The 14,459-nt window shown below is 45.1% G+C and overlaps 1 protein-coding gene across 3 annotated transcripts in view; it reads right to left on the bottom strand.

Annotated features, from left to right (window-relative positions):
• The window catches only part of OSBPL5 (oxysterol binding protein like 5), a 117,944-nt gene extending 104,490 nt beyond the window's left edge, over positions 1-13,454 (bottom strand). For 2 of the 3 annotated variants that reach the window (XM_030451314.1, XM_030451316.1), the window contains exon 1: positions 13,107-13,454. The gene's annotated coding sequence lies outside the window, so the exon portion shown is untranslated. Of the gene's footprint in view, positions 1-12,511; positions 12,789-13,106 lie in introns of those variants that run through there. The other variant, XM_030451315.1, reaches the window with a different exon arrangement.
• Positions 13,455-14,459: the final 1,005 nt, after the last annotated feature.

Raw genomic sequence — 14,459 nt, 5'->3', positions numbered from 1 at the left:
GTCTTTTCCCCACCTTCCAGAAGCTGCTCATTAAGTCAAATATTAAGCTGGGGTGGAGACAAGCCACAGAAATTCCCAGGATGAGATAACAGTGGTATCTGATTAACAAGAAATGTAACATCAATCAGACAGACTTGTAGGAAAGATATCAGTGTCATGTGTACAGAGGCACTGGCATTGCACAATGTGTTTGCCTGAGAGCATCCTGCCCACCTGCTTCCTTCCTGTTCAGCTGGGACCTTCCTGAAATGAGGACTCTTTTCTCCAGTCATATTCCAGGGTTCCATGTTTATCTCTCAGCCTGCCTCAAGGCAGTGTTGGCTAAACTAAGAAATTAGGAGTGGAAATGACTGTATTTTCAGCCATACTCCAGAGAGCAAGAGGATCAGCACAGAAAGGCAAACAGAGCACTGCTGGACACTTTCACAGGGGAAACCTTCTGCATCATTTCTTATAGTAGGAATTACCTTAGAGAGGAAAGAATTCCAAGAAGAAGATTCTTTAAAAGTAAAGCTCAAGATTTTTGTACTTTATGTGCTAAATGTAAACCTTTAGAGGGTTGTTAATAAGTCATTTTAGGTACTCTGCACCTTTGCTGGATGAAGAAGAGAAACATTTTTGGTTTGTAGAAAGCAAAACCACAGAACCTCAGTTATTCTGCAGAAGCATGATAAGCTTTCAAAATGTTTAAATATGAAAAGCTAGAAAAGCAAGCACAAATGTGACTGCCCATTCTCCTTGGGATGGCAGGAACCTGGGAATGCTCTTTCTGTCTTTGCACAGCCAGCAGCTTGCTCCAGCTTCAGCACATTTCAGCATTTATAATGCAGCAGCCACTACCAGGACCAAGCCATGCAGAGTCCCTGTGCATATGAGATGATGCTCTGTAAAAACATCACAGCCACTGAGCTGCCCAAGAGTGCTTCAGCAATTCAAATGGCAAAACAGCACTTTTGGAAATGAATCCATCTCAAGTGGATCTGGCTTGTTTCTGACACCAATTAATAAGAGAATTGAATTATTGAGAAGCTAAAGATCCAGCTTCTGCCCACTGGACTTTAATATAATGTCACAGCAAAACACACACAAAAAAAACCCTGACTCAGCCAGACTATATGTGCTGTTTTCCCCAACACAGACTGTTCAACACTCTTTTTTTTTTTAAAGTATTTACATTTAAATTCATTTTGAGGGTGGTTTGGCAGGAAGAACTGCAGCACACTTTCCTCTGTCCACTGTAGCCACAGAATTATTATAATTCAGCTTTCTAGCCAGGCCTTCCTAGGTACTTACACAGATGCCCCATTACACAAGAACCAAGCCAGCACTCCTCTAAAAGACACTTTTGTTCATTTTCTTAACAAAAATACACCAGCTGTGCTGCCACTTTGTGCAAAATAAACTATGCTAATTCACAGCATTAATACTTACACTATTCAGTGTTCAAGGCACATATTTTCCTTGCATCACCCCAATACCCTGTTTCAGAAAAGGACAAATCCCTGTAACAGGGGCCAGTGACATACAAGGGATCCTTAGGAATCTAACTTTATTTTTATACCTTTGTACTAGGTAGTAATTCATCTTTCACAAAACTGTGAATGGGTGAAACTTTGTTCCAAGAAAACCATGCTTTGTTTAATAATCAGAACAACCAAATGCCATGATTTGTAGGAAGTAACTTTTTGCCTTGACCTTTCATAACTGGCAAAATGTCAGCAGTTTATTAAAGTGCAGAGAGCACAATCTATGAGAAACAATCATGTGTTGTCAAATATCAGACCAAAACACTCCCTCCTCACTGTCCAGACATATACCTTAGTTTTCCAAAATGGCTCTAATTTATAAAGAATTACAGATAACCAACAGAGTCTGAATGTCAAGTGCAATACCATGGGTGAGCTGTGCTTGCTTAGTTGCTGGAAGAATAAACAAGGAGGGGAAGGAACAAAAAAAGCAAAAGCCAGAATACAACCTTACTTGGAGAGTTGCTAAGCCACTATCCACCATATTTAAGAAATTGTGGCAGTCCAGCAAAGCTCCCATTGACTGAAAAAGGGGAGGCATAACCCCCATTTTTAGAAAGGGAAAGAAGAAAGACCTGGGGAACTACAGGCCACTCAGTCTCACCTCTGTGCCTGGCAAGATCATGGAGCAGATCCTCCTGGAAACTCTGCTACCACCCATGGGAAATAAGGATTGGGATCAGTGTGATCAGTGACAGGACAAGGTGTGATGGCTTTAAACTGGAAGAGGTTAAATTTAGATTAGACATTAGAAAGAAATTCCTGACTGGGAGGGAGGTGAGACACTGGCACAGGTTGCCCAGGGAAGCTGTGGCTGCCCCATCCCTGGCAGTGTCCAAGGTCAGCTTGGATGGGGCTTGGAGCAACCTGGGCTGGTGGGAGGTGTCCCTGCACATGGCAGGGTGGAAACTTTAAGGTTCCTTCCAACCTAAACCATTCTGTGATTCTATAGGTAGCAGATGCAAGATCACTGCTGGCACAACACATGCAGTCTTTATCTTTATTTGTAACACAGCATCATGAAAAACTGGAAAGAACCCAGCAAAAAACCACACAAGGCTGTCTCCAGGGCTTAAATCAACTGCACTGAGAGATTTAAGGTGCTCCACCTGCTTAACTAATCAAAGACACTTAAAGCATCACCTTATCATAGACCACAACTACTTAGAAGGAAACTATGTCAGAGTACTGGAAAAATTAAGCTGGAGAAAAGCCATATGAGAGAAAAAGTACTCATCTTTTATTGTAAAGATAATTACCCTTTGCACACATTGTTGAAGAGCACAAAAGGATCACCAAAAAAAGTTAAAATGCATTGCATGCCTAACACCCATACTGTAATTCAACCAGAAGCTACAAGACAAGGTAAGAAGCCCAGGGTAAAATCCTATGGCTTGCAGATGCAGAGCTAAACAGGATGAACAGAACTGAGACTTCTGGCTTTAAAATCCAGGATGCAAAGAAAAGCTGAACTGTCCAAAAAGCAAACTCCAACCTTTCTACCTGAGTTCACTTACTGTACCTCACCCCCCTGTGCTGCAAGCAAGCAGCAGGGCAGCCTGTGGCAGGGCTCCTCTTGCTTGTTGAACATTTCTAGCATCCAAACACTGCATTTATTCTCCACAAAACTCTTTTAAGGTCCATTTCAAAAGCAACCTGAAGACAAAAATTGCTTTACTAACTTCAGGAAAATAAATGTTTTTATTTTCCTATGCTTTTTCATTTTTCTGGTGCTCAAAACTAAATGATACAGATATTTACAGTACTGCAAGTCTCATCTCCAGCTCATCTAAGACAGACCCTCTGAGCCAATGGCTTGGAGTGCAGTGGGATTGGCCATTAAAAACACCACAGTGTAATTTAAGGCTTCCTGCAGGCACTGCCTGTTTGCAGCTCATTTTCAAAGCATTATTAAGAACTACACTACTTAGCTCAGCATTTAATTTTGATGTTAAATGAAAGACAAGAGCATGACAAAAAAGTGGCAGTGAAAAAACAAAAAAGTAAAAATAAAAAAGATGGGCCTGAAGATTTCCTACTAGCTTTATCCACAGAGTAAACTACTCTCTGGATACTCCAGCTGGAACAGGGAAGGCAGACAAGGACAAATAACCTGGAAAAGAGGTCAGACCCACTCCCCACTCTCATAGGAGTCTTGTAAGGCAGCAGCACAGGAAATTATAAAATATAAAAAACCCAATCCCAACACCTGTTTTCTGTTCATTACTTCTCCAGTGAAGACAGAGGCAGAAAGGTGCATCACAGGGACTGTGATGGAAGCAGGAACCAGCTGTGATCTCCTGAGTCCAAATACTTAACCAGAAAATTATCCTTTCATTGCTCCAACCTATCTGAATCTAGAAGTACCAAGTTCCTGGGGGCAGAAAGGAAACAGAACATTTTTCAGGAATGCTTCTGACCCACCTAGAAGCAGCCACTGCTTACATTGGTGTTAAGTCTTTCACAATGCAGTCCAAGGAATCTGGAATAGGAGTGTGAACTTTCAGTGCTCAAAATACTCAGCTTTCTGAAGCTCAAGAGAGGCTGACACAGACCCTCTATTAAATCAAGCAAAAAGCCCTATATTGTTCAATACTTTTTTAACAGGGGACTGGAATGCTCAAGAGATTAAATAATTAATGCTCTGACTTTCCCTGGGGATCCACATTCAGCCCAGATCACAAGTGTCAAGTACAACCACATATGCTTGTGACAGACTTTCAGAGGTAACAGAATGGCCCAAGCACAATTCCCAGAAGACAAATGCTTGCATGGAACAAGTCCCTCTGGATCACATTGGCATCAGTCCCAGCAGGAGAGCAAGAGAAGCCAGAGGAGGGAATACTGCAGAGGTGTTGTTGTGAGGGTACAGAGGTGAATTATACAGAGGGAACAGGCTTTGGCTTCCCCCCTGACAATCTCAGCTTCTGTAGATTCAGTGAAATCCTTTCCCTAACAAATCACTTCACTTACAGCAGCTCCCTGCTAAAAGGATGAAGATGCCATTCTCACTTGCACCAAACACACCAAACCAGAGCTGGTGAGTATTCCCAGCCTGGATACCTAACTCTGCACACCTTGTGATTTGCTCAGGCACTCAAACAAGGGAACCAGAGGGAAGGAGCCACCTGCACCCACAGCTCCAGAGGCAGAGTGCTGCTGGATGGAGCAAGGAGATGCTGAGCACCCACTCACTCAACCAGCCCGGGGACCTGAGGTGTTGCAAGTTACTACAAGCAGAAAACAGCAGCAAACTACACCTTGCTCTGCAGTGCAGGTGAAGCACACAGGAAGGAGCTCGGCTACAATCCAGTGCTCTCAGAGCTGACTCTTGCAATAGCATTTTCTGGGCAGTGCCCTTGCTTACATAGCTCCAGGCTTGGCCTGAAGGTGCCACCTGCTTTTCACTCTGTTTCCACAGGGATTTTCATCTGGAGTGCCTGCTGCTTCTTTCCAAAAGCTGCTGCATCCCTGAGGTTAAAAGGAGAGAAAGCTTTTCTGGCAAAAGCTTGGAGTCAGCAAGAGAGAGGGGAAACTAAATTATTAAGGATCACACTGACACAGATTTTCTTTCTGTCTGGAGCAATACATAAATCTCTTCTTTCTTGCCCCTCATGGCTGTGGTAATAAGGCACAACTATTCATTATACTCAGCTTAACCAGAAAAGCCCCTTTCAATTTAGCACTTAATATAATTATGGCAAATTAAATAGTGTCTAGAAAAAAACTTACTTTTTCAGAGCTATTATCTTACCTTTATGAAACTCCATCCATTCAAAGTGAATGTAGCTTTTATATAATAAGGGTTTGTATCCAGTGAGCAGAAAAGTCAGATATTCAGCTGAAAAATTTTGAAATTTTATTTCCAAATTAAACACCATGTTTCTTAAGGGAAAAAAGAATAATCGCCTGGCCCTTCCACATAGCAGAGATAGCACTTGAGCACCACTCTGTCCACTTTCATTCAACGCAATGAAGCTTCCTTTTTTAATTTGAGAGGGAAAAAACTGCATTTTACAAGGCAAATTATTGCCTTTGTGTGCTTTCAGTAAAAGTTCTCTCTGGATAGTGATGTACTGTTAACATATTTTCTCTGAGAGACACACAAAAAGCACTTGGCTGTCACGATATCAAGAGGAAAACACAGACCTCAAGAGGGTCAGGATGTCAATCACAGCACAGGAGATCAAACTATAGAGGACAGAAGGAAATCAGGTGAGAAGCCAGGTGCTTTTACATGCCACCTAATAAATACCTGGTGATAAGCAGTAAAAGCTTGGAAGATCCAGTCCTGCAAACACTGACTCACACAAACAAGTCCCTGCTCAGAGCAATCCTACTGCAGGCAAAGGGATTTCACTTGTGAGGACAAAGCTCAGAGGTGGATTTAATGTCTGTTCCCATCTCTGCCATGGAAGGAGGTGAAAATCCCAAACAGATCTTTCCTAGAGGGTCAGTCTGTTTCAAACAATTAATTTCTACACTGCTATTCAGCAAAATAAAAACAAGGCATCTACAGGAGGTATCCAAGAGAGGCTCTTGGTAAACAGTCATTCTATCTTCTCATAATTAAACTAAACACTGACTTGGTAACACCTGAACTGATATTAGAAGCATTATTTTTAACACCATGTAAGCACAACCAACATCTAGGAATAAAATATTAAGCAGGAAATATCTTTGCTATATTGTTCTTCAGCAACGGGGAGAACATGAGCAACAATCAGCAGCTGACACTAGAACTGCTCCCTCCTAACTGTGCATTGTGTGGAGAACAGCAAGGCTCACATTAACACAGCCCTGTCAAGTGGTGGCAGCTTCAGAGCAGAGCACAGCAGATTGTGCATTTCTGGGAAGAGGAATCTTTACCACTGTAGGGATTATTGTGCTTAAATTGCTTCTCAGTCACAGTTGTTGCCCAAGGGTTCTCACTCAGTCCCTACCTACCTTTTATTTCCTCATGAGGATGCTCCTGATCAGAGAATAAAACTACCTGCTCTGGTAGCCAGTTTAGAGGAGTTACTCAGTATCCTGCTTACAGGATGGGTTCTTTTTATTTTTATTACAGGACAGCCCAGCAGAAGCCCAGGCCACATGGCATTAGAGACTGTGTGAATTTACAGTCCAAGCCAGACCTTGACACCAACCAAGATGTAACCCAAGCAGAGGTAAGAGAAGATGACAAAGGCATGGGAAGCTGATGGCAACACACCTTAACCTGCGTGGGATGCTCAGGAATAGCAGACCCCATGCCACACTTCTTAGAGATGCTCACAGAAGCTTCTTAGCACATCTCACCCTCTTGGAAAAGAAAGTATTCAGCACCTACACAGCAGGTTTCCACAAGCCAGAACTTGAATACCAGCTTGGAAAAAATCATGTGAGATGCTTATGGTCTGGGCTTGGTTTACACAGCCTTCAGCCCTTACACAGCTCCCTCAGCCTATACTACAACACCCAGATGTGTGAATAAATAAAAGCAGGAATTCCAATGGGGCTCCTATGACCTGGAGTCCACAGAAATTCAGGTGGTAACAGCAGAGGGACCATAAGGCAACAATCTGGGTGCACCATCAGTAAACCAAACACAGGTCCTGGTTTGCATCCCCTGAACATGAATAAAAACAACAAGAAAACCCCATTTTTATCCACTGTTATCAGATTAGATCCCCTCTTCAGTGAGGGATGTTAAAAAGGCAGAGCAAGACAAGAAAGTTGGGCCAAATTAAGAGATGTTAACATGGAAAGAAGAAAATCTATTTTAAACCAAACTCAAACCCACAAAGATCATCTATTTCATTCCTAACACACCTGTGTCCTGCTCGAGACTCATGACAGAGAGTTCCACGGAAAGCAGCTTAAATTACTGCCTTGCCCACTACTGCTGCAAGTTGTGTGGTGTGTTCAGTGTTCACAGAAACCATTCATAATGCAAGTATGGATTTAGAGATTTATGGAAAAAAAATACTGCTCAGACTGGAACCATTTCTGACCCACATATGAAAGAAAATATTTCTTTCCTTAGTAAGGTAAGAAAAATATTTACAGTATAAGCAACTGTCAAGCTTGCAACATTGTGTGAGGTTCTATCAAAGCAGCACAGCAAGAAAAGGAAGAAAGATTCATCTTATAAAATGTAAATCTCATCTATTTGCATCCATGCCAGGAGCTTACAAGAATAACCTCCCCTCAGTCCCCAGCACCACATTAATTCCAGTGGCAATTCCACATTCAACTTCCAGGGATTTTACAGATGAGGCAGCAGCAGCTCCCCAGGTGAACTGTGCAATGTTTGATACGATGTGAAGACCTCCCACTACTACAGAAAAGTGATTGTCTCCTGATGTTAAACTCATACCAAAGAGAAAAAAAAAAAAGGCAAAAATGAAAAAAAAAAAAAACTAAAAATAAGTTGTTCTTATTCTGCCAGGATTACTCACAGAAAGCAACAGTTACCCACACCATGCAATGCAGCAGAATTCCCTTCCTCTCCTCACAGGGACATGGCAATTGATGCTGTGAGGAGAGAACTCCCTGTCATTATTCTTTGAGAAAAGAACAAAACAATTGAGGGGTGGAATGCCAGCAAAGGCTTTGCACTCTTAACTGGCACCAAACAACACAGGTAACAAAAGCCAAACTGTCTCTGCAGCACTGAGGGTGGGAAGGAGCAACAACTCATCAACAGTTGTCTGGAACAAACTGCATTAGTATGGAAATTAAAGTACCTTTCAGAACTATCTCATATTTTTGCAGTAAGAAAACTGAAGGGGAGCTAGAACACTGCTATTCTGATTGAAGTGGGATCCAGAAGGACCAGTACACATTCAAGTGCTCGACACAGAACTAAATGATTCATCACTCATTGCTTCTCATCTGCATCCTAGAAAGATAAGCAGCAAATCTGCCTTTATCTTGGCCTCTGCTGATCAATGTAGACAGCAGACCCTTTGGGACTCTACCGAAGTAGCACCCAAACTTGGGAATACACCCAAAATAGCTCCTACGTTTACCCTCAGGGGTACAATTTCACATTGATTGATTCACTCACAGACCAGGCAGGATGAAGCAGGCAGACTCAGTTTTGCATTTTTTTGCCCCTCAAAAACCTGCACATGTTCCAATTGAGCAAGGACACGCGCATTCCCCTTTTGCCTTTAGTTAGTTGATTTCACACTGATATTCTAATCATACTAATGGTAACTGGGTTGCCAAAACACCCCAGTTCCCACAGCTCTACAACCAGTTCTCAAGAAGTCAAAGCTTGGCTTGGAGTGTAACAAAACACATAAAAACTGTTATCAAGAAGAAGGCTGCTAGCATGATAAGGTTATTGATATTGGCTCAGAGACATATTTGAAAAAAGAAGTCTAGGCATACACCTACCTGGGTTTTTTTTTAAAGGAGAAAATAGCCTCTTCAATTGAGAGTTTGATTTACACATTCAAAAATCCTTCAATCTGAAAGGAGCATAAAGGAAATAATGGCAGAACTCCAACTGCAGCTCTACAAACACAACACAAAACTGAGACTGGAGAGACAGGCCCACGTTTTTTACCCAGGTTGGAAGAAGAACAAAAAAAAGACCAACAACACACAAGCAGTTGGACTATTCTAACCTGAAGACAACAACAACAAAAAACCCAAAAAACCCACTTTTCACATCACTCCTTTTGTGATGGTGAGAAACCACTTAAAGGTAACTTTTACCAGTCTGCTGTCAGCTGCTTCCAATTCTGAATATTCCTCTTTAATCCCTTGATCTTTTCCCATTACACAGAAATACACAGTACCTAGAGCCTAATGCAAGCATGACACCCCTACACCTCAAAACAGTGCTCCAGTAACTCAGAAATGAATCGTTGAATCAATCTTGGCTTTTGCCTCCCTCAGTGACAAAATACTCCTGGTCAGCAGGCATTCTTTTGAGAAGCTTTTGTTATTTCATGGCTCACCTGATCTCCCATTCCAATCCTGGGAAAGAACATCCATGAATTAATATTGCTCCAACCACCTCCAGAGTAGCAATGGACAGAAGTATTTCAGCAAGGAGCCACAGAGCTGCTACTAATTTAAGGTTGGCTTGAATTTATGTGCTGTGTCCAATTAATATCACAGCAAAAGTTCGTGGGTAGCAAATTTAGCAGGCAGGAAAACTGCTCCTGAAGAATAACACCACCATGGAGGGGAGACATGAAGGCAGGCAGGTGCAGCAGGAAGATGAGCCTGCAAAAGCAGGGCAGAGTGTGAAGAGAACCACTTCTTGAGCTTTGGGTCCTCAGCAGCTCATCTGGAGCAATAAAGCAGCAGGCAGGAAGGTCTGGGCAGGATGTTCACTGCTTTTCAGCCCTCCACAGAGGTTCAGCAGCTGCTTATCAAAAGAGTGTTATTCAGGATGGTTTTTTGATTCCTCCATTGTGTGGCCAGAAAGAGCCAGAGTGGTGAGGAGGGGCTGGGATGAGAGCAGAACCTGTGATTTAGACACAGCACCATACAATTAAATGCACCACAACCACACTGCTCTGTAAGGAGGGCTCTGAGCTCCACAAGGAACAGCTCCTGGGAGAAGTTTGCTCAGCTTGGTGCTCTGGAAAGCATCAACACCAGCAAAGTAAGTCAGGAGCCTGCAGAAGGAGTAAGCAAGCCCAGCCCCACACTGAGACAGGCTGGCATAGCAGGTCACTGGCATTCCTGCCCAAACTGACACACATTTGGATTGTCCACATTCCCTGAGCTGCTTCTTGTGTTTCCTTTACCTTAGTAACCACAGCAGGCATGCACAAACACCTACAGTGTGCTGCCAGAGATGTCTCACGTTGAAGAGTGGAGGCGTCAGGAGCAGCATTTCTGGCTGAGAAAAAATTGTGCTATGAATGCTCCAAAGGCAGGGAGGTCAGGGGAAGAAAGACTTAATGCAGTATTTTTTCTCAAATAAAACAGATCAAACAGCACAAATCTGTGGAGCTGCAGAGGGAGGTCTGTACACCCACAGGTCAGAAGCAGCAGCACCCTGCAGGGCAGTCTCATTTTCACACCTTAAGCCCCCGATCCGGCCCTAAAAGACCTTAATCACTGTCAAAATTGACCACCTCAGGATTGCCTCCAGCAGTTAACAGGTCCCTTGGACATGAAGGGAGCCTAAACCAATTCAGATCAGCTTATCTAAAAGTGTTATGACCTCTGAAAGTTAGTTGAATTAGTTGATTCTGAGTTTTGCTCTAAACACAACACAGCAACTTCAAACACTGCTCACTACAGGTTACAGGAATGCCCCTTCCTTACGAGATATCCCAGATTCCAAACCACAGCATCCTTCTGTAGCCAAGAAAGCACCTTGCTCAATACCCAACCCAGCAGTGGAAACTGAACTACCTGTACTGTACAAGCCTTCCTCCCACTCACCTGATGAATCAGTGTTGCAATAAAGCACATGGAAATTAAATTCAGTACCATGAAAAGATTACAGCTCTAAATCTGCCTTTCAGTTATATTAATGTAACACTGTGATTAAATCATGCCTTAGGTTCACATCATCCACTTCAGACCACAACAGGCTAAAGGCAAGGCCTGCATTTTTTCCTCTGAATCAAAGGATTTCTGTCCCTATCTTTATCAATAGTGGTATAAATTAAACCCTGGCACTGAATCTGCCTCTCTTGCTGCCCTTTTTGGCCCAGCTCTGCTGTCACCCTCCTGGCCAGGCTGCAGTGACCATAGTCTTGGGGTCACCCACCACCTCACCATGAGCTGCCCTCCAGAGAACATCCATTCTCCACCTCCACTAAAAAGCATACCACACACAGGGAAAGCTGCAACAAAGTGTGACTTCAGGCTTATCTCCCTCCCTTCCTACTCACACTTCTTCGGAAACTTGCTGCCAAGCAGGAAAGGTGGCAGCTGGGGACAGATCCAATGCAGTGGCTGCTGTACAGACACTGCTGAACACCATCATCTTGTGCATCAGTGCAAAGGCAGGGAAGGAATATTTTGACACCACAGACAGTGCTGCAGCTGGATGAAGTGAGGAGGTAACTACACAGCTTAAAGTTTCCTCCTCACTTATGCTAAACAATTGTTAAACAGTACAGCACTTTAGGCTTGCACTGCACTAGAAAAAAACATAGTTTCTGATCCAGCAGACAGCTGGATGTGCTTATATACATACTTCTCTGGGAATGCTGCCTCACTTCATTTAGTGCAAGATGAAAACATTTCCAAACTCAGGTCTACCTTGATTTTAGATAGCAATGCAAATGGTCTCCACTATGGCATCTGTATGAGTGCCTACAGAGAGGCAATAACTATCCTCACTTACACACAGACAGTTAGGACCAGTCCAGACAGTCTCCTGACTATCTGCTCACCACCCTGGAAGAAGTCCATTAAAAATGGGTTCCCCCGACCAGCTATACCCACAAGAATAAAGAAAGGATGTCATCTTGACAGCCTGCAATCCCCCATGCCACGCTGGCCACACACCAGCTGTCAAGCCCTGCCATGCAGAGATGCTGAGGGGAGGCGGGGGGGCACCCCGCAGTTTCCAGCACCGAACCCCAAACCGCAACAAGCACACGGGGGATCGGCGGAGCAGCCTTGCGACAGACACAGCCTGGGCACAAAGCAGGGGCAGAGGCAGCAGCGCTACCTCCCCAGCGCTGCCAAGGCTCAGTCTCCAAATGAAACCGTTCCCTTCTTAAAGACGATTCCGGGGTACCGCATTATGCTTAAAAATAGGCAGTGGGATAGGAAAAAAGGTCTGGTTTGGGGGCGGGGGGAATGGATTTATCGGGATAACTAGTGGGCGGGGGGGGGGGGGGGGGGGGACAACACACATACTTGTTTTGAGAGCGTAATGTTGGGGAGGATGGTTTTTGGGTGTATCGGGGGAGGAGGGGAGGGAAGTGGCTTTTTAGGCTCGGTAAAAGGCTGGGAGGCACAGCTGACCCCCCAGGCTGGGGAAAGGGGGGGAACCCGGCGCCTCTTACCTGGTGGGGGCGGCCGAGCCCCCCGCGGCGCCGCCTTCAGCACAGCGCGCCCCGCCGCGCCACCCGCATCGCCGGACACGCGGGGGTGGAAGAGCAGAGAGGAGGGGGACAGGCGGGGGGTGTGTGGGTGTGTGTTAGAGGGGACACGCGTGGGTCCCGCGGAGCCTGTGCCCCCCCGGTGCACGGAAAGCGCGGAGCGGCGGGCCGCAGTCGGACAGCTGCTTAGGGGAGGAGACGGCAGGAAATACCAAAAGACTGATCCAACCAGGCGAGGGAGGGAGGGAAGAGAGGGGGGAATAGAGGAAAAAAATAAAAGAGGAGGGAAGAAGGAAAAAAAAAAAAAAAAAAAAAAAAAAAGGAGGAAAAAAAAGGAAGGAAACGTGCAAAATCCGGGCGGGATCGGCGCGGAACGGGCGCGGTGCTCGGCTCCCCGGACCGCCCCGGCTGCTCCCCGGACCGGCTGGGGCTCGGCTCCGTTTACTTTGTTGTTTCTCTCCCCCCTCCCCCCCCCCACCCCCCCCAGTTTGTTTCTTTCTTTTCCCCGACAGAGGGAGAGACAGAAGTCAAGGCAGAGTAAATAAAACCAAAAGCAAACCTCTCAACAAAGATCACGCAGGTTGCCCCCCAGGCACGCAACTCGCCATCCTTGGGGGTTCACTGACGCCTCTTGAAAGGTTACGGAGAGAAGCAGAAAAGTCAGCCTAGGGAAATGGCCACGCTGAAGCCCTCCAGCCGCAGGAGCACTTTGTCTCAGCATCCAGCCATACTCCTCCTCCCCCGGGGCCGTGACTCAAAGGCGTCTGTGCAATATGCAGCAGCCTCGCTTGTGCAGCCAGAGCAAAAAAAATAATCAATCCTGTGGCAAGAACGGACCCCTAAGCTCCTCCAGACGAGGAGAAGAGTCCAATCATCACATCCCTGGCCGCAGCCTGCCTTCCCCTCGGGGGAAGCATGACTTTACTGGCAGTACAGAATCTGCTAAAACATCACGAGCAGAAAACGACTCAGCCCAACACATTTAAGTGCTGCTTCCTCTTCCTCTCACCCTGTGGGTCCCACGGTCAAAGGGACCGAGAACAAGAAGCCGAGAGGGAATTCATGGCTCCTTCATCACCACGGGAAAAGGTAACGCCGAAAGCCCACCCGGACTCAGAGTGGCAGCAGAGTTAAAAGGCATCGAAACTTTCTGAAACCAAAATCACATGAGGGGATAATGTGACCGACTTGTGTGTCTGAGTAACCCATGTGCAGCTGAGTCCTTGGTGCAAAACACAAACCAAGCTCAGACCCATGCTTCTGAAAACAGAAGTGTTAAACCAGATGAAGTGGGCTCCTACCCCACACTTCATGGGAAAAATCTGGATCCTTTTTCTCTTCATGTGTGCAGCCTCTAAACCAACACAAAGCCCCACCAGGTCTGGTGTATCTCGTGCTACCCAGGAAACCAGCTTCCAGCTCTAAAGAGCAACAACTCATTAACTGAAAAGGTCTTCCAGATCTAGGAGGAAAATCCTGAATTCATACAAAGCTCAACTGGGGCTAGGATGCAATTTCTCTCACCTACTGCCTCCAGCCAGCTTCAGATCACACCCAGACTGCATACTGATACCCACACCCCTGACCCACACCTCATCTCCACAGAGCCAGGAAAGGTGGCTCTCTTCCAGTGAGCTTGGTGGGACACAGCACAACATGCCCTATGCCTGGCTACAAGTTTGGTGTGATACAGGAAAGAAAACTGACCATCTGTTTCTACTTTTTCCTAGAAGTTCTAGTACAGAGCAGGAATATGTACAGATTACACAGTCTAACCTATCCTTGCTATCCAGGAGTCACCACAGCCCTTCTCTGCTCCTTAAATAAGCCCCAGGATCACTTGCAGAGGCAGGGAACTGTTAGAATCACCTGTATTTGTAGTGGTTTTTGCCATTATTTGCAAGGTATGGAG

Source organism: Calypte anna, chromosome 5, assembly GCF_003957555.1.
Source record: "Calypte anna isolate BGI_N300 chromosome 5, bCalAnn1_v1.p, whole genome shotgun sequence".
Classification (NCBI taxonomy): Eukaryota; Metazoa; Chordata; class Aves; order Apodiformes; family Trochilidae; genus Calypte; species Calypte anna.
The sequence above is the reverse complement of the archived record's forward strand: the minus strand, read 5'-3'. Positions and strand labels throughout refer to the sequence as shown.